Genomic DNA, 19692 nt, shown 5'->3' on the forward strand with positions numbered 1-19692 from the left:
CCACAAATTTAGCCGCTGAAAAGAACACACGTGTATTATCACATCGTTTCTGGGGTTAGGAAGGAGTCTGGGCACAGCTTGGCTGGTCCCTCTGCTCACGGTCTCTCTGCAGTCAAGGTGCTGCCCGGGCTGCGTTCTTATCTGGAGCTCAGCTGGGGAAGACTCCGCTCCCAAGCTGGCTCAGGATGTCGGCGTTCCCTCACGATGTTCCTTATGATGCTGTTCATTCCCTTAAGTTGGGTGACCCAGGCTTCTTGCTGGCTGTGGGCTGGAGGCCACCCCCAGGTCCTAAAGGCCACCACCAGTTTCTGGAAGAGACTGACTGCTCCTCACCGTGTGGGCTTCCTCACATGGCTGCTTACTTCCTCAGGCCAGCGAGGGGCTGGCAAGACCATCCTGTGTGATGAGCATCATCACAGGAGAGCCATCCCGTTACTTTGGCTACGCTGTGTTGCTTAGAGGTGAATTGTGTTTCCACCCACACTCAGGGGAGTACCGTCCACAAAGGCAGGAGCACATGCCGCAGAGATCATGAGGCCCCTTGACTCCGCCCCATCCTCTGAACGCTGGTGGGTGCCCGTCTTAGAGACAAGCAGAAGATGCCCTCAGCTGAGAGGCCCTCCAGGTGGGGCCCATACCCCACACCTTCGCCTGTCCAGCGCCTGTCCATCTGTGAGCCTCCTAGACTGAAATCACCTCTTTCTCCCAGGAACACCTATGGCAGGCACAGGGTCCCTTTCTTTTGACCCTGCCTCAGAAGCAAGGTCAAGTCTCCGGGTCCCAGCAGCAGGATGGAAGGTGAGATCAGCATTCCCCCACTTTCCTGGAAGGCTGTAAGGAAGGACCAAGCCAAGGGGCAGGTATTGGGGTGCTGGGGGAGTTGGGGACACTTGTTGGTGGTACTTGTGTCTTTGTCTGTCTGAACCATGGCTTCCTTGAAGGGAGAGGTCTTATCATCTTGGGAAAATCACTTAGCCAACTGTGATAATAATTGCTAACATTTATCCAGCCCTTCTTATGTGCCAGGTACTGTAAGATGTGCTTTGCATACATAATTGCATTTTAATCCTCACAACAATGACTAAGAGATTTTAATAAATTCCAGGAGACAAGAAAGCAGAGGGGCGAGAGCTGACCTATAAAACAGGAGGAAACCGGAGCTGGAGTCCGGATGCTGGCAGCAGGCTGCCGCCAACACTCCACCCACTGGAATTCTGGGGGGCCCGGGACCCAGTGGCAGCAGATGTGGGTGGGACGGGGCAAGGAGCCAGACTGAAAATGGAGGTAGTGGTGAGTTGCGTACGGAGCAAGCCCACCCAGTGGACCCCTGTGGGAGGGGAGCACAGGCAGAGGCACCAAACCATAGACACAACGTGACGGCTTGTCACTGAAGCCGTCGACGCACAGGGAAAGCCAGAGCTGGGTTTGACCGCGGGAAGAAAGCCTTTTCATTCTGACCCTGGGGGTCCAAGCCCCTCACTGTAAATACAGTCTTTCAGCTGCCGCATTTCTCTCTGACCCACGCAAAGCGCAAAGTCAGAGTCATCACCCAGGGGGAGACTGAACAGAAAAGGAATCCTCCTCACCAGCAACAGAGCAACCACTCCAGCATCCTCGTCTTCGCTTTCACTCTATGAGCAGACAGACAGCCGGGGACCGCCGGGCCCACGAGGAAAGCCAGCAGCACGAAGGAGAGAGATGAAGATAAATGAACTGAAAAGAACAAAGACCGGAGGAAACAGAACATATTAAGTGAAAAGTACTCTAAAAATACTTCAATTAACATACTCAGAGACATCCGAGAGGATATTACGTCCATAAAATTAAAAACCAGCATGGTTTGAAAAGGGAGTGGTCAGACAGCCAAAATAAGCAGTTAGAGTCTAAAATATGATCGCAACCCCTCGAAAAACAGTGGAGGAGAGAAAGCGGAGCTCGTAAATCTCCAGGAGCGTGAAGTACAAAGACGAAGAGATCGGAATTATAAGCAGACAGATAAGGGATGGAGGAGGTCATCTCTAGGAGGCCAATAGTCAGCGGGACTGGGTGGGAGGGGAGGAACAGATCAATAATGCAGAGAGTCTCTGGGCACCGGGGGAAAGCCCAGACCTGAGCACCAAGAGAGCTTCCTGCAAGCACCACGCAGGATGAATTCAGAAAGACTCACAGAAGGCAAGTCATCATAAAATTGTATAACGACTAAGATAACAAAAAATCCTAGAAACTTTCAGAGAGAGGGAAAAAAGTCATCTACAAAGAAACAAAAAAATCAACGGACATCTGCCCTTTTGTCAGCAATTGCTTACAAGAATATAGCCATGCTCCCAGCATTCTGATGGAGTTCTATTCAGAGTCAGACTGGTAACTGAATGGGAAGGTGGAATAAAGACATTGTCATACATGCAAACTTAATCTTTTATTTGACTTCTCTTGAGATGTGACTTGAGGATATACTCCAGGAAAATGAGGGAGTAAACTAAAAAAAGCAAAAAGGGGCCATGGAATCTGAAAAAGAGGGAATGGACCCAACAATCTGATGCGGGCAATTTGGAAGGATGAGAAAGTTTGGGTCCTTCGTCACACGTCTGAATCTCCGGATCAACTCTGGGGTGGTTCTCTCTTAATATCTGAGAGGCAACGCTTGTGATTCAGCCACTGTGAGGTGACCGTCTGTGACCTGTCACTGACACACATATCCTGAAGCCATTGTTTTTTATAAATGGCATAGACTGTATTGCCAAAGTGGAAAGATATGAATATGTGTAAAATAAAGAAAAGGAAGTTGTGGAACGGAACGTGCTATGAAATGCCATCTGGTGTGTTGGTCGGGCAGGTTAACTTCTGTCACAAACACCCTGGCTCTAGGTGGCTCGGCGCATTGATATTTACGTCTTGCTGACGTGAATAGTTAATGTGGTTGCTGAGTGGGTGAAGCTCCACGCAGTGGACCCAGGCTTCTTCCATCTTGCAGCTCCTCCCCCCTCTGGGTCCCCCATGTCCTCACCCTCCAGCCAGAGGACAGAGGATGCCCAATGAGAGGTGATGACCTCCAAGGAAGGGTTGATGGGCTGGGACTGGAGGAAGTCGTCTTCCACTGGCCTAAATTTAGTCCCTATTGATGCAAGGGAGGGGTGACATGTGACAAATAGAAATGGCAAGCAATAGGATATATTGGAGTATATGAGGAAGCCATTTGGTGTACACCTAATTCAGCCTGACTTCATTTTTCCAAAAGGGCCTGGCTGTGGCTGTTGAGCATGCATTGTATATCTTCTTTAAAACATTTCCTATGGCAAGAACAAAGACCCTTGAGATAAAGGTGCAACTTCCCCCCACATTGGCATTTCCTTAGGGATAAGCATCTTTCCTTAGGCTAAGAATTGATTGCTGCACTCGCCTGTGACCACCCAGCTCAGGACAACAGACCTGCCACCCTGCTGTGTTCACCAAGACAGCAGACCTACCTGCTGTCAATAGCTGTGCTGACAGAGCAGTCTCGAGACTATTGTAAAAGGGACATTTCAATCCTATGTGAAATGTCCTGTATGGGGGTATATAACCACTCTGTACACCTCACTTCTTTGGTGCCCTTTCTTCCTTTGGGAAGAAAGACCCCGGGCCATGGTCCTCAGATTTTAGCTCAGAATAAACTCTCTCAAATTTCCATTTATACATTGGTTATGGATTATTTTCATCGACACATGTCATCTAGCTGTGTTCCCAGGGAGAAGAGGAGAGCTCTTCCAGAATCTGCTGCATGTATGTGCAGGCACGAGCCTCCACGGAAAGCTGATGGCAGTCCTTGCCTCAGGGGTCTGGGTGAGCGCCTGGAGACCCTTCCTTTACTCTTCATTCCCTTCTGCACTGTTGTTTGTTTTTGACAAGTACATATTCTAAAGTCAAAATGTAGGGAAAAATTGAGAGGTTCTAATTCAGGGGAGGAAACAGCATTGGCTGTGGTGCCATGTGGCAGCAAACCAGTGGCTTCATGTACCTCCCCAGTTAATCCACGTTGTAGGCCCTGTTCCCAGTGTCACCATCTCCCCACTTCCCAGATGCTGAAACCACGGCCCCGAAGGCAGAGCAACTTTCCCCAGCTGAATCCCGGCCCTGGCTAGAGGCCCGCTCTTCTCCTGCTGTGCCCTGGGGTCCCTAGCGTAGACAAGAGAATGAGAATTTCAACAAAAAAAAGCAAAAAAGCTTGCACCTTTTCAGGTTTTTATTTATATATAGTAAAAGAATTCTAGGAATGCTTGTAATAAATTTACAAGGATAATTCTTTAAGCACTGGGGGCTGAATGGTGTCCCCTAAAATTTATATGTTGAAGTCCCAACTCCCAGTACCTCAGAATATGACTATATTTGGAGATAAGACCTTTAAAAGGTGATTAAATTAATAATGAGGTCACTAGGATGGCCCTGATCCAATTTGACTGGTGTCCTTGTGAGAAGAGGAAATTAGCACACAGACATGCACAGAGGGACGACCATGTGAGGACACGGGGAGGAGACGTTGTCTACACGCCAAGGAGAGAGGCTTCAGAGAAACCAGCCCTGCCGACGCCTTGGTCTCACGCTTCTGGCCTCCAGAATTTGTGAGAAAATGAACTCCCATTGTTTAAGCCGCTGGTCTGTGGCGCTCCATTATGGCGGCCTCAGCCAACAAATAGTGAATTAATTGATTCCAGAAACCTCCCAGCTCCCGAGAAGCTGGAGAAGAGAGCGGGCAGGAAAGCGCATTTGCATGACCGTGTGCTCTGATCTTGCGCGTGGCCTTTTGGATTTTATCTTGACAATGAAATTTAAGACTCATGTAGGACGTTTAATCAACTGGAAAGTCTGCCTCTTGGCTTTTCCAAAGAGAAGAAATAGCTAAGTCAGAATTAGAAGGGAAAGTGTTCGTACTATTTGGGGAAAATTATAAGGATGTGCATAAAACTCAGAATTCCGAGAGGTCGACCAAATTGCGGTGAATGTACCCGGCCCTGTGGTTCCCGTTTGTTCTGTCCGTTATCTCCCAGCAGCACGTCTTGTCTTGGAGCCCCTGTCCGATAGGACACCAGGGGCAGACTCGTCAAGAAAACTGCAAATTATTAGTGGGCGTGACTCCATTAAAACTCAAACTTCGTTACTCAAGTGGTAACTTAAACACAATTAAAAGCAAACAGCAAGCTGGAGGGTATTTCACAACCTATATTTAGACAAAGGGTTAATGAACTAAGGACATAAAATATTATCATAAATAAACAACAAAAAATACAGCAAGCAGAGACAGACAAGCCATGAACAGAAAGCCACCAGCGAAGTTGTACAAATGGTCAGTATGCAAATGAAAAGTGTTTAAATCAGTTATAACGGCGTATCTGCAGATTTGAGCAAGAACATATAAATTTCCACCCAGCAGTTTGCAAATATAAAAACACGGCACTGGGGCCAGCCCCGTGGCCGAGTGGTTAAGTTCTCGCGCTCTGCTTCGGTGGCCCAGGGTTTCGCCGGTTCGGAGGCCATGCTGAGGCGGCGTCCCACAGCACAACCAGAAGGACCTACAACTGGAGCATAAAACTGTGTGCTGGGGGGTCTAGGGGAGAAAAAGCAGGAAGCAAAAACAAAAACCAAACAAGGCATTGCCTGACATTAAGCGCATGCACGCCAGAAAGGTCCTGTTTTTGACTCACGTGAGAGGAGAGGGAAGCGAGGGAGATGGGAGGTGGGAGAAGGAAATCCGCTCCAAAGTTAACGGTGTTTATCTCTGCGCTGTGCAATTATGGGTAATTTTTTCCCTTCTATTGTTTGTTTCCCAAGTGTTCTGCATTGAACAAATATTGACTTAGTAATTTAAAAAAATGTCTTATGAAAAAGATAAAAGCTCCCAAAGGCTCCCTGCTCCCCACTTTGCTGGGTCCCAGTGCCCGGCTGCCTGGGGCTCCCCGTGGGTAGGCAGGCTTCTCTCCACCTGCCCACCAGGTATGCGACCTGGACAGGACTTGGCCTGACCACCCCCAGCCCAGCTGTGAGTTCTCACAGGCCCGAGGGAGCCCAGCGAGGGTGAGCCAGGCCCTCCCGGGGACCCAGGGAGGTGCAGGTCTGAAAAGGGAAGCTCGGGCCGGGGGCAGGGGGTCCAACAGGTAGAGGCCGTGCACCATGGGGGCTCAGGGCTGGGACACCCCCTTGGACTCCGGGAGGGCTGCGCATGGGTCAGGGAGCTGTTGGCTAGACACCAGAGACAAGGGGTCCTGAGGAGGAGGAGCTGGAGGAGGAGCTGGGGGAGCCAGGGCATCCTGGCTGGGGTGGGCCTGGGCAGGGCTGGGTGGCCCAGGAAAGGAGGCACATTTGGGACCCTGCGAGTAGCAGGTTGGGATGGGGGCAGGGAATTAGGACTAGATGGCAAGGAATGCTGGGTCTCAAGGAAAGGCCCTTGATGCTGTGAGGACGGGAAGTCCAGCGTCTCAAGGCTGGTGAGGGGTGCCCAGATTGGGGGTGCCAATGTCACAGATGCTGTCTCCTTCCATCCCCACAGGCCCGTGGGAGGACCTGGCCCTGTCCACGGGATGAAATGGCAGAGAGTGACAAAAAGAAGGTACAGCTCCAGGCCCTGACCCTCAAGGCTGTGGGGGTTGTTAGGTGAGAAAAGCGAGTTGAGGAAGAGTGGACGGTTTGATCTCATGTTTGCGAATGGAAACCCCCGCCGTGGGCCGGGAGAAAGTGTGGGAGGCCACGTGCCAAGCTACAGGCCATGTTCCCTCAGGAGGTAGGGACCCCGGATGTGAAGTTTCTCCTTCCTACGTGTGTGCCTGGCGCCACTTATCATACTGAGCAGATCTTCCCTAAAGGGGACGTTAATAAATTTTTTAAAACCATGGCTGGGGACCGAGACCAGAGCCCAAAGGATATACTGTGTAAAAGGTCGTGTCCAGGCGGGACATCTGAGGATGTGTCGCCACTCACTTCCTGTCTTCTGGGGGAAGAGGAGCTGCGTTATTCAATGTGAGCCTTAGATGGAAGTTTTCCAAAATTTTGGCATTATGTAGACATTTAAAATTGCCATTCTGGGCAGGAGAGAGGGGCCAGGAGGAGCATCCGGGAGGGCACAGGGCCGTGTGGGGCCAGGAAGCCGTCACCCTGCTGGAGTGGCAGCAGCACAGTGGGCATCTCCGGGCACAGGCAGCCGGCCAAGGGTGGCACGGAGGAGCAGACGGCTGCCAGGTCCAGGTTGGGTTTCTCAGCAGGTGCAATGGAAGGGCAGACAGAAGGCAGGTGATGAGTGAGGTCCAGTGTGGGCGAGAGGGTGGGTGAGGCCCTGCGTGGGAGGGAGAGGACGCAAACCCAGGGGCTGGTGGACACGGAGCCAGTCGAAGGGTCAAGGGACTGGGGGCACCAGGATGCCCAGGACCCGGCACTGTGGAGCGACAGAGCCTTTGGGCTGGCAGCCGAGAGGTGGGACAGAGGGCAGCATTGGTTTGCAGCCGAGGTTTCAGAGACGGTGACGGTGACGGCGGTAGGGGAGGGGCAGAGATGATCCTGTTAAATACTAAAGTTGCTCTGAATGATGGTGGGAACTTTCCGGGGGACAAACCCATGTGCCAGGTGCTGAGAGCTCTGGCCAGTGAGGTGACAGGGACAGGGAGGGACAGTGCACAGTCCTTAGGGAAGGAATGGAGTACTTTGCTCAGGGCGGAACACCAACGGCCAGGACTCTACCTCCTGACCCTGTGATTTGTGGTTTGGGACGACGAGCAGGGTCCCCCCCCAACTCCCCGCCCCAGGGAGGCCCGTCACCAAGGACAGGAGGTCAGGGTTGAAGACGCAGGTGATTTCTTGATGATGTGGGAGTTCCAGGGGCAGAGCAGAAAGGTTAGGGGGACAGGTGCAACTGGGGGTGGAGAGAGAGCATAGTATAATGATGAGCGTCCTGGGGAGGAAAGGCTGACTTCTCAGGTCGTGACGCATGGACAGTGACAGGAGGCACAGGGCTCTGGGGGTAGGAGCTTCTGTCTGGGCCTGGCCTTGAGCTCCGGAGGATCAAAGGGAGGGTTTCTAGCCTTCGAGCTGCGGGCCTTTCAGGGAAGAGCGCCGTGCTGATGGAAGTCCTGGCCGGGGTCAGCCTGAACGGAAGGGGCTTGGAGTGCCGTGCCCAGGGGTGTGCTCGATGTCATGTAGACCCTGCAGAAACACTGAAGACGCCTTGCACAGGGAACTGATGCCAGCAGGTGGGCAGGGAGGAGGGGCTGGCACAGTGAGACTGGCATGGGCGCTGCTGAGGGCTCGGCTGGGAAGACAGAGAGGAGGGTTGGCTCCAAGGCTGGGACCCTGGCTGGCCAGCGGACTGTGAACACGGAAGGGCTGTGTGCAGGAGTTCAGGAGGGGATAAATCCATGAAGGAGGTGGATTTGCTTAAGGGTAGGTGCTGACAATATTTAACAGCAAACGAGACAATAAAACATGTAGTTAGCAGATGTACAGCACTGGCTGCTGGGATTACAACAAAAGGCACTAAAACACTACCAAGATTAGTAGTCGGCTCATAAGGGAGCTAGTTAGAGGACTGATGGTGCCCTGGAGGTGGGGAATAAAGACCTGGGGGGAGGCCTGGGTGCTGGAACCGGATAGAGTGGGTATACGTCCTGGCTCCAGCTTGTGACCAAAGGCCACGTGACTCAGCGTGTTAATTTTCTTTATCTAGAAAATGGGGCTAATAGTTGTGCACACCTCAGAGGTGGTTGTGAGGATTAAATGAAATGGAGAATGTTGAGCATACTGCCTGGCTCAAGTGCTCAACCAATGCTGTCATTATTAACGTCACTGTCGTTGTCATCACCATCATCACCATTACCACCATCACCATCATCACCATTACCACCATCAACACCACCATCACCATCATCACCATCATAATCATTATCACCATCTTCCTCGATGCCTTCAATGACACCAGCATATTATCATAGCCACCATCACCATCACCATCATTGACACCACCTCTACAGCATCATGCCCATCACAATTGTCGCCATCATTACGATCATCATCATCATCATCATCTTATTATTGTTATGGTTGTTGGCGATCTCTAGGTCTTCTAGAAACAGCTGTGCACAGAGACGTGTTGCATTTTAGACCTTAGGGTCCATCCACTCCATGGTGAGGACAAAGAGGACTAGACAAGTGACGCGGAGCTTCAGTGTGACTTTAGCTGGAAGTCAAAGGTGGCTCCCAGCCATTGCGCCATGCCGCGCCCCACCTGCTGTGTGACCTTGGGAAGATGATTTCTCTCATTTGCACCTCAATTTCTGCATAAGCAAAACTAGGAGACAGACAGGCCTTGCAGATCCATTCATCCATTCGCTGTCTAAGCATACATAGGGCACCGACTGCACGCCATCCTCGACAAAGCGGTGAAGGCCAGTGTCCATGTTCCCAGGTCCCTGATGACCCCAAAGGGACTCATGACCTGCCTCCATGCCTGGCCCCTGCCCTGCTGACTTCCACTGGTCCCTCCCAGGCGAGTCACGGGGACGGCAGGGGAAGGAGGGAGCCCCATAGCAGGACACCGTGTCCCCTCCCCCTCCCTAAGTCTCCGGCAGACCCTGCATTGGCCGCCTCTTCCCCCTCAGTCCCCATTAGTCTGTGATTAGATATACATCTTTGCTTCCTTTCAAGGGCTGTGAATTGGGCCATTATGCAGAGGAAAAAGTGCTCTTCAATGATCACCCGGGAGAGGAGATGCCACCAGCGCCCAGTGGAGAATCGATGTGAGCCGGGCAGGCTGGCCGTCCATCTCTGTCTGCTGGGTAATTCAGGCCTCGGAACTGCCCCAACAGTGAGCAGCGTGGCAGGGCCATCCCCCCGTGGCTGGGCCGAGGGGTCCACCTCGCGCCCGGGTCCTTATCTCAGGGAGGCTGCGAGTGGGGAAGACAGGAAGAGTGCTATTTCCACTCCAGGAGCACTTGGATGTGGAGGCAGGTTGTATGCCTTGCAGCAACTTCCAGGCGGCCCCTCATTTATGGGTTTGGTTTGCATGGGAGCCGCTGGGCAGCCTTGGGGACGGGACCTGGGGTGGCCGCCTCTGCCCCCGCCCCACCCTTCCTAACTCTTGGCCTTGCCCAGGTCGTTCTCTCTGCCAGGAATGATCCTCCCCACCAAGAAACTCAGGATCCAGTGGGAAAATGAGGGGATGAGCAGGAAGGGGGTTTTGAAGGCACAGCCCAGGGGAGGGGAAGTGGCCTTGTGCGACTGGCTTTGACGGACAGGAGAGAGAGGGAACGGCGTCCCCGCGGGGAGTAGAAATGAGTTACAATTCTGCATCTAGAGAGCATAATGTGTGTCGAATATCCCCACTTCATCCTCACCAGAAGCCCGGCAAATCCCTGGAGAAAGGAATAATCTACCACCTGACAGATGAGCCAAGCAAGGGAGGCTGGAGGAGAGGCGAGAGCGCCTGTGAAGCCCTGAGCCAATCAGAACACCGGGGCTCCAACCAAGGCCCTTCCAGCTCCAAAAAGATGAGCCGGGCCTGATGCGCACACCCAGGATGCGTGGTGGGCCCCCAGGAGACAGGAGGGGGACAGGTGTGGACAGAGCCACTCTCACAAGAGGGCAGCAGCCAGTTGCCCGACGCCCACCGCCCAGTCAGAGCCCTCCAGAGGCGGGAGAGCGTGTCCCTGCCAGGTAAGCACCTTGTAATGGTGGCACAGGCCATTATCCTCTGAGGAGCCGTAGTCGTTGGAAAACTCATCTTCTCGTCAGGCGGCAGCTCAGTTGCCTTCCGAACCGCTGGTCCGCTTGGAGGGCCTTGGGTCGTTCTGGAGACCACACTGGATTCGGAAGAAGATGAAAAGATGGATTCGGCAGTTGGGACAGGAAGACCAGAGGGCAGGGCCAGCAGCAGCTGAGCGTCTGCGTGTGTGCGCACGTCTATATGTGAGCATGAGTGTGTGTGAGTGTGCACAGTTGCACATATGCCAAGACTCTCCCCAGCAGGGGCAGGGCCCTAGTTCCAGCTGGTGTCTGCTTGACCCTCCTCCCAGCCCATCCGGAGCCTGGTCTCAGACAGGTTCAAGCCGCTGTGGGGTCAGCCGGGCCCGCTCTCCCTGGGCCTGCAGGGCCTCCTGAGAGAGAAGGCAAGAGCGTTGGATGGGGTCCGAGAGGCCCTGGCTCAAGTCAAGCTTTGCCCCTTAGTGATGTGCACACGGCCTCTCCAAGACCGCCCCAATCCTCTGCCCACTGCCAGGACCAGCCCACAGCTCCTCCTTTATGCCCCCAGCCCCAGCCCCCACCCCACAGGCTGGACCTCCTGCAGCAGAGTGAGGAGCCCCTGCACCATGTGTGCATGTGCCTTACTGCCTTTCTGCCTCACATACGCAGGAAGGACTGGTACCCCAGTGCCTACGGAGGGAAAGGCATACAGTAGGCGTTCAGAGGGAGGTTGACATAAACACGTGCATGAAGAATACAGCACCAAGTGTCTGAACTTTGCACACTCAGCCCCCAGGGGCCCAGAGGAGAGCGGGCACTCTGACTTACCCGTAAGCCCCTGCAAGTATCAGGGGGAAGAAACGGTTCGTGAAAACCACGTGCGTCCGTCAGGAGGGGCCAGGCTCCGAGGCAGGGACAAATGGCCCACACGTCTCAGCCATTAAACCACACAGAGGGTTGTTCTGTGCTGGTCCTGAGGGCGCCCTTCATAGGTCAGCAGGCGCCCCGCCCAGGACTATCCCTCAGGGCCCCAGGCTGATGGCGGGTCTACCATCTCCAACGTTGCCGGTCACCATGGCAGGGGCAGAGATGGGGGCAAAACCAGCCCTGATGGGGAGTCTCTCCTGGAAGTGAGACTGTCCCGACGGCCCAGGCACACTGGCCGCAACAGGCCTGGGGCCTGAGCTCCACACGATGGGGGTGCGGTCCTTCAGGTCCTGCGAGGAGAGAGGCAAACGAACCGCATTAACGACCACCAAAAGAAGAAGGGAAAGTCACGTTGGGTGAAAGGACACAAAATTACTCAGACACAAAAGTGCGTCAGCTGGGTTTCTAAGGTGGGCTACAAACTCGATTCTGAGCTTCCCAGCTCATCCGAGGAGGGAACAAGACCCGAGGCGCAGAGTCCTGACACTGCCGGGCTCCGGTTACTCAGGATGAACAGTGTTTTCCTGCTGAGCGGGGCCTGGCAGGTCAGAGTCTTGTAAACGGGATGCGATGTGAAGGGCCGGCAACACCTGGACAGAGCCTCGAGAAGGAGGTTCTTGTGGCTGACGCCACAGCTCCCTCAGGGTCACTGGGTCACCGCAGAAGACGCAGAACAAGGGGGAGAGCCGGAAGTCCAGGAACATGCCTCCACCCAGGATTTCAGCTTCAAACAGCTTTAAAGAAAGAAAGGGAGAGAAATACGGATGGTGTAGAAGCTAAGTTTGGCCCAATAGGGCTGTGTAGCGATCCCACCCAAGACCCAGGGGCTCAAAACTTTAGTCCTTGACTGTTACCTCCCGCAAGTCGAGAGGCCGGGCTCTGCCGGGCTTGGCTGACCTCTGTTGGCCCTGCCGCCCCTCCGGCCCCGGTGGGCTCAGCATCATGGCTGGACTTGCTCACTGGTCTCCAGGCAGCTGGGCGCCCCGGCCGAGCCTGGTCAGAGAAGCTCAGCTCCGCCATCTGTCTTCCTGCTGGGACCAGTGGGCCAACCCAGGCACGGCCTCCCCTTGTGTTGTGTGCACAGGACTGCGACAGAAACCCGCCAAGCCCTCCAGCAGCCAAGGTTCAGAACTGGCACACTTTCACTTCCGGCTCAGCGTGCTTGTCAAACACGTCACGTGGCTGAGTCTGGTCAGAATTAATTACCTGCCCCTCCCTGTGGGAGGGCACTGAAAAGCTACGTGGCAAAGGGTGTGGACACAGAGACGGATGAAAAATTGGGGCCATTAATGCAAATCTGCCCAAACGGCCTGTTCTCCAGGAACGCTGCACTCTGAATTTCCTAATTAAGGCCTGAGCCAGACAGCAACAATCCAGCAGGCAGGGGTGTGCACACGCGTGTGCCTGTGTGTGCATGTGCATGTGTGTATGTGCAGGTGGGGGTCAGGGCATGGACCCTGATGTCCTCTAGGGGAACTGAGGGCTCTATTCAAGATTCCTGCTCGAGGCTACGCTGAGCCCAGTGGCGGGGTGAGGGGTGGGTGGCACCACAGAGTGACCCATGCTCTGAAGGCCTTTCCTAGATGCAAGCCCCTCATGTGTGCTGTCTTCCTGGAGCCTCCCAAGGACACTTGCAAGATCTCAGCCAACACCGTGCTCAAGAATCTACAGTGCGATCATGACAATGGCCACCATTCTCCGAGCACACCTGGGAGGCCTGTGGGCAAAGTGCACGGCCCTTGACCTTGGGTAACAGACCAGCCCCCCCACCTTCCTCCCCCCCGAAGGAAGGGGGTCAGGGAGGGCACTGGGGCAGCGAGGGGACAGTGAATAACAGCACACAGGTCATGGCACTGCCTGCCGGGAGCTCTCCACACATCTGTTTCCTGACCCAGGAGCCCAGAGAGATGGTGATGGCCGCGTGGTCTCTCGGTCACAAGGAGCAGGAGCTGAGCCCCAGTCACTCTGTGTCCCACTGATGCCTTCGTTCCCTCCCTCACCTCCAACCAGCATCACCCAAGCCTGCCAACGGGAGGCCTGTGCAGAGGAGGGACGGTCCCGGGGAGAGGGAACCGGCTCTTCATCCTCCACGTCTGCCCTCGGGTGATCGTGGAAAGGCTGGCATCTGTCACCAAGGGCTGGGTGAGAGCAGAGAGCCAGCTTTGGGGTGGAGGTGATGGGCGTGTGAGCTGGAGCTTCTGGGGGCCTGGGGAGGGAGGGGCGCAGACAGAGGAGGGGGAGCTGGAACCCAGGTCCCCTCCCCCAGGGGCCACCGAGCCCCTGTGGCCCAGGGCCAGGCAGTGGCCGAGAGGGGTGAGCGGTCTCCCCAGGGACTTGTTGGACCCGGGGAGAAGCTGTCCTCAGCGTGGCGGTGAGGCGGTGGGAGCTGTTGGGGTCCGGGGACCGCTTTGAGTGCCTCCAGAATCCCCCTGCGCGGGGCCAGCCCTGCTCAGACGTGCCTCCTGCCACCCCCAGCCACGCCTCCTGCCGCCCCCAGCCACACGCACAGCCGTGAAAGCCTGGGGTTCGTCAGCAGCAAATTCGGAAGCATGCATGCACACTGGCATGGGGCTGCATGTGGAATCGTGGGCGGGGGTCTCTCCTGCCTTTGCTCACACTTGTTAGTGGGGAGAGAATTTTATTTTTAACAGCCATACGTGTCTAGTAATAAAAATATTAGCCCAACGCAGTGTCTTTCCCAGAGGGAAAAAATGTTCATGGAGAAAATTCCAGGTCTCATAAGGAATACAAATGACTCCCGTCTGGTGTTAATTAAAACTCCGGAACACGGCCGCCGTCGCCGAGGCAAGAGGAGCCAGGGGCTTCCCGGCCAGGTGTCAGGCCTGGTGGCCAGGCCGGGATCAGGGGGCCTGGTTGTCCCCTCCCACCCCTGTCAGAGACACCGCTCTAGGGGGCCCGGTGGCTCCGAGGGTCTCCTCACTCCCTCAGCAAGGCTGGATGCCCCTGCTCCCGGAAGCGGCGCCATTCTGCCCAGAGGGCCTGGGGGTGACAGAGAGGACACGGGGAGGGGTCTTGACTTTCAGGCTCCTTCTCAGACCCACGGGAAAAGGACGCTGACTTGGAGTGAGGAGATGGATGGACTGAGGCGGAGGAAACGTCCTGTACACACAGAGGCAGTAGTGTCGAGTCCTGGCATCCGCCACCGCCAGCACCGGCCATACTGTGCTCCCCATTCACCTGCCCAGGGTCCTGCCCTGCAGCCCAGGTACCCAGGGTGGGCCACCTGGCTAGTGCCAGCCCTGCTCTTGCATGCCTGATTTTGGGCCTGCTCTTAAGGGCCCCCTACCCCGCCCTCGAGGGGCCCCGGGCACTCAGGGACAGCTCCCGGGGCTCTTCAGTCTTGAGGACAGAGTGGCTAGTGAGAAGAACCCAGGGCTGGGACACAGGTTCCTGCCCGGCACCTAGTGGAATGCGTAAGGCTGGGACCTCTGTGATGCCCACACACACCCCGAGAGCTGCCGGCCCAGCGCCCTTTGTCAGTTGAGGACGCTGGGGGCGGCTTTGTCCTGCAACCAGGCAGCTGGAGCGGCAGAGTCAGGGCTGAAGCCGACAGCGAGACGCCAAACTTCAGACCAGGGCACCACCAGGGCAGGAGCGGGAGGCCCCGAGCTCCCCGGGATGGCGACGGGCTGGGGGCCGGCTGGCCCAGGACCTGGACTGCCATATGCCCGGCTGAGTTTTGGCATACATAAGGGAGTTACATGACCTGGAAGTGACATGTGCTTGCTTGTCTCTTATTGTTTAATGAACTTTTCATTTTAGACCAAATCATTTACAGAGACTCGCAGGAAACCCCACCCCCAGTTGCCCCAGTTCCTTAGTTTCTCCCCGCATCCTTTGTCTGCTCCTCATCCCATCCAGGGATCCACGTCACATTTAATCGTTACCTTTTCTACTATTTTCTATTGAGGCGAAGCGCTCACAGCCACATCTGAAATGCGCAGTCCTCCGGACGCATCTGTGGATGCTGTGTGGACAGGGACCCGGGCGCCTCTGCCGGGCAGGCCTCCCCAGGGAGGGGAGCTGCTTTTCCAACTTCTGCTGCCTGCAGGCTTCATGTCAAGGGGATTGCGCAGTGCAGGGCTCTGGGTCTGGCTTCCTCCACTCCGAGCTGTGTCCCTGAGAGGCAGCCGCGCTGCTGCAGAGAAGCGAAAATGATTTCACCGAGAAACGTCTCAAACGTTCCTAGAAGCACAGACAATGAGATAACGAACACTTTCGTGCCCACAGCCCACGTTACCGCATTTTAATATTTCACCATCTGAGCCTCTCTTTGCCCTGCCCAACCACGTCTCCTCTCGGCGTGTCCAGAAGCCATCGCTGCCCTGAAGTTACTGCCCGTCCTTCCCTCTCACGGTGACGTGTTTTCACTGCATTCGCACGTCTCCATAAACAGCCGAGCTCGCGGATCGCACAGATTTTAACCTTTACATACGTGCTTTCACACCACATTCGCCAATCTGCTTTTCCCTCTCAGCATTGTGTCTTGGAGATTCGTACACGTTGCTCCGTGGAGCTCTGGTTCGCTCCTTCCGGCTCCCGCATATGTCCGCTTGAACAGGACCCCCACTCGATCTACCCATTCTCTAATTGATACATTTTGTCTTGTTTCCATTTTTTTTTTTTCCATCACACCTTCTGAGCCAATGAACGACTTCAGGTGCAGCTCCTTGTGCACACGTGTGTGGGTTTCTGGGGTGTCTATCCAGGTGTGGAATTGCTGGGTTTCCCACCTTACAACATTTTTCACGTCTGCATGTGCCGGTCAGCTCAGGCTGCTGTGACAGAATACCACAGACCAGGCGGATTAAAAACAGACATTTATTCTCACAGTCTGGAGACTGGGAAGTTCATGATCAAGGTGCAGGCAGATTCGGTTCTGTCGAGAGCTCTCTTCCTGGCTTGCGGGAGGCCGTCTTCTCACTGTGTCCGCACGTGGTGGAGAGAGCGAGCGTCTCTCGGTGTCTCTTCCTAGAAGGCACTAACCCCATCAGTAGGGCTGCACCCTCATGACCTAATTACCCCCAAAGGCCCCACCCCCTAGCACTTCTACTATTCACAGTGGGGGTTAGGGTTTCCACATGCTAACCTGGGGACACAGACCTGCAGGCCACAGCGCTGCTCTTCGCAAAGATTGTGCCAATTTACCCTCGGCCCCCAGCTCGTCAAATTCACCATTTCCCCGCCTCCTCGCTGACACTCGCTCCTGTCACTCCTGTCGCTCCTGTCGTGTGTCCTGCTGGCTGCCTGCCTGTCTGACGGGGATCAAACGGCATCTCCTTGCTGTCATCCACGTTTCTCTTACTTCATGTACTTTATTGTCCATTTGTGTACCTTTTTTCTGTGAAATCCATACTGATCTATTTTTACATCTTTTTCTTTGGGATTTTTTTGTCTTTTCCTTAACGATCCAAGGGAATTCTTTGTATATTATGAATACTAATATTTGGTTGGTTGTAGGTATTAAAAGTGTCCCCCCCCGCAGAAGACAGCTCACCATTTTACATTTGTACACAGTTTCTCTGTTTTGTTTCTGTGAAATGACTCACTTGGTCTGAGCTTTTAAATGCATCGGCATCGGGAAACTGCAAGCAGCTCCTCCTTTGCATTTCTAATGCATCTGTTTCTGTGCTGTCTCCGTCTCTCCTTCACACAACTTGTCAGAGATTGTTCCGTCTTATTATTCTTCACAAAAGCAACAAAAACAAAAGCTAAACTTTGATTTGCCCACTTTGTTTTCTGTTTTTAAGTGTCTGTTCTTATCTTTATTATTCTCTCCCTCCTGTTTCTTTTTTTTTTTTTTTGCCATTGTTCTTTTTTAGCTTCCGAGCTGGAAATTTAACTCACTTTTATTATCTTCTATTCATTGATAAATGCGTTTAAAGCTACGATTTGCCACTAAATAGTGTGCTTTTATGACCATTTACTTCTAAACATTTTTAAACTCTCCAATGTGAGTTTTAAAAAAAACTTATGATAGTTTTATCAAATTTTGGAAGTTTTCAGTCGTTATTTCTTCAGATACGGATTCCTGCCCCTCCGTGCTGGCTGTCTGAGGTTATCCCCCTTGTCCTTGAGGCTCTGTTCCTCTTTCTTCAGTCATTTCCCTCTTTGTTCTCCAGACTGAATAATTTCTATTGATCTGTTCTCAAGTTCACTGACTCTTCTGACGTCTCCAATCTTCTGTAAAGCCCATTCAGTTGATTTTTCATTTCAGTGATTATAACTTTCAGTTGAAGAATTTCCCTTGGTTCTTTTTCATAGTTTCCATGTCTCTGCTGAGAATACTCATCTGTTCACTCACAAGATTATATTTCCTTTAATTCTTGGAAGATATCTTTCTGCATAAATTTATATCTGCTTCAAAGTCTTTACTGTTGCATCCAGACCATGGCTGGGCCATCTCAAGTGCGATCTCCATTGACTATTTCATTTTTCTTGGCCATAAATCACATTTTTCTACTCCTTGGTCCTGTCTAGTGATTTCTGAGTGAATTCTGGCCACTGTGGGTCCTTTGTGGTAAAGACTGCAGGTTCTGTTTTCTTTCTCTGATGGGACGTGGTTCTGATTTGGCAGCCAGGTCAATGGCAGGCAGAGGACCTGGAATCCATGGGAGCTTGGTCGTGGGCATTGTTAGCGCAAATCTGAGGAAGCACGAGGTGTTTCACAGACCCCTCTGCCTTGGAGGGATGACCCGCAAACACTGTGTGCCCTGCAGCTTTGGCCCCGGGCTCATTACAGGCTTTGTTGGGGTGAATCTGGAGTAGCTCTTCCTCTGGGGCTTGGTCCTTACTCCAGGGTGGCAGCATTTCTGGGGTCCCCTACTTACACCATTCCCTGTTCTCTGTATCTCTGCCCTGCAGATTCCAGTGGCTTCAGGTGCCCCACAGGTTGATTTCTGCCTTCTGAGCTCAGAGTGTCAATTGTGCTCTGTTCAGACCCAGCTCTCTAGGCCACGGTTGGACACTGTCCCCAGGCAGATCACCGGGCAGTCCCAGGCCTCCCTTCTCTCCTGGACTGCACTTATGCACGACTTGCTGCCCATCCTGAGAGGAGTTGCTTCCTTTATTTTGACAAGTGTTACGGCTGTTGGTGGTCAGAAGGATAGCTCTGTACCACCGGCTCCGTCACGTCAGATGCAAGTTCCTCCACCCCATGAGCTTTTCAGGACAGCATTTACTAGTTTCATTATCATCATCGAAGTCTGACGTATATCAAATAGAATGCAAAAACCGCAGCAGTCCAGTTTGATGAGATTTGACAATTGTCTACAGGGCGCGTCTAACACCCCAAATTTCTACCACACCAGTGGGCGTTTCCTTCGCCCGCACCCTCAGAAGCAACCACGTCTCGACTTCCATGGCCGGAGCTCAGAGGCAACTCTTCTGGGACGTCACCTGAGTGGAATCACACCTCAGGCACTGTGTTGCATCTGACTTTTCATTCACTGTGTTTTGGGGATTTGTTGTTGTTGTTGAACGTGTCAATAGTTCAAAATGAGATCTTAGACGACAGCAAAATAAGAAGAGGCAGAGAGGGCGGGAGACATTGGAGCTCCTCTACCCACGATGGAATAGAGGTTGTTGTGATTGTGGGTTCCCAAGGTCACATACATGTCATGGTGGTGCGGTGGGCAGGTGAGGGTGGGCAGGGGCATTGGTGGTGGTGGTCCGGATGCAGACTGAGGAGACTGGAGACAGCCACCCCGTTTGAGCACAGTAACATGGGTGGTGAGCCGCGTGGTCCCTGCCATTCTGAGTTCACTCTGGGACCATGGCAGGTGGGCACGGCTGTGCCCTCCAGGGTCAGGCCCATGTGATGTCTGCACTGAGCCCCTGGAGAAGAGGAGAGAGGACAGTGAGCATCATTTGGCTCCCACTTACCCAATAAGTGCCACATTGAAGGCACGATTCTGTAAAGCTGCTGTCCCTCTGGTGTGGGGCTGTGCAGGCCCCAACAACTCCATCTCAGGAGCAGACATCTTAGTCAGGGCAGGAGCGAGGAATCTTTCTCGGCAGCGAGAAAATAGGGTTTGCGCTGAATTTGGCCCA

General features: G+C 53.7%; 1 long non-coding RNA gene across 1 annotated transcript; it reads right to left on the bottom strand.

Annotated features, from left to right (window-relative positions):
* Positions 1 to 863: 863 nt before the first annotated feature.
* On the bottom strand, positions 864 to 15960 carry LOC139039860 (uncharacterized). Its single transcript, XR_011493069.1, has 5 exons — positions 15881 to 15960; positions 15528 to 15778; positions 11521 to 12353; positions 10674 to 10811; positions 864 to 1713 (listed from the first exon to the last, which is right to left on the bottom strand). It is a non-coding gene; the product is annotated as an uncharacterized lncRNA (long non-coding RNA).
* Between the last annotated feature and the right edge of the window lie 3732 nt (positions 15961 to 19692).

Source organism: Equus asinus, chromosome 12 (assembly GCF_041296235.1).
Source record: "Equus asinus isolate D_3611 breed Donkey chromosome 12, EquAss-T2T_v2, whole genome shotgun sequence".
Taxonomy (NCBI): domain Eukaryota; kingdom Metazoa; phylum Chordata; class Mammalia; order Perissodactyla; family Equidae; genus Equus; species Equus asinus.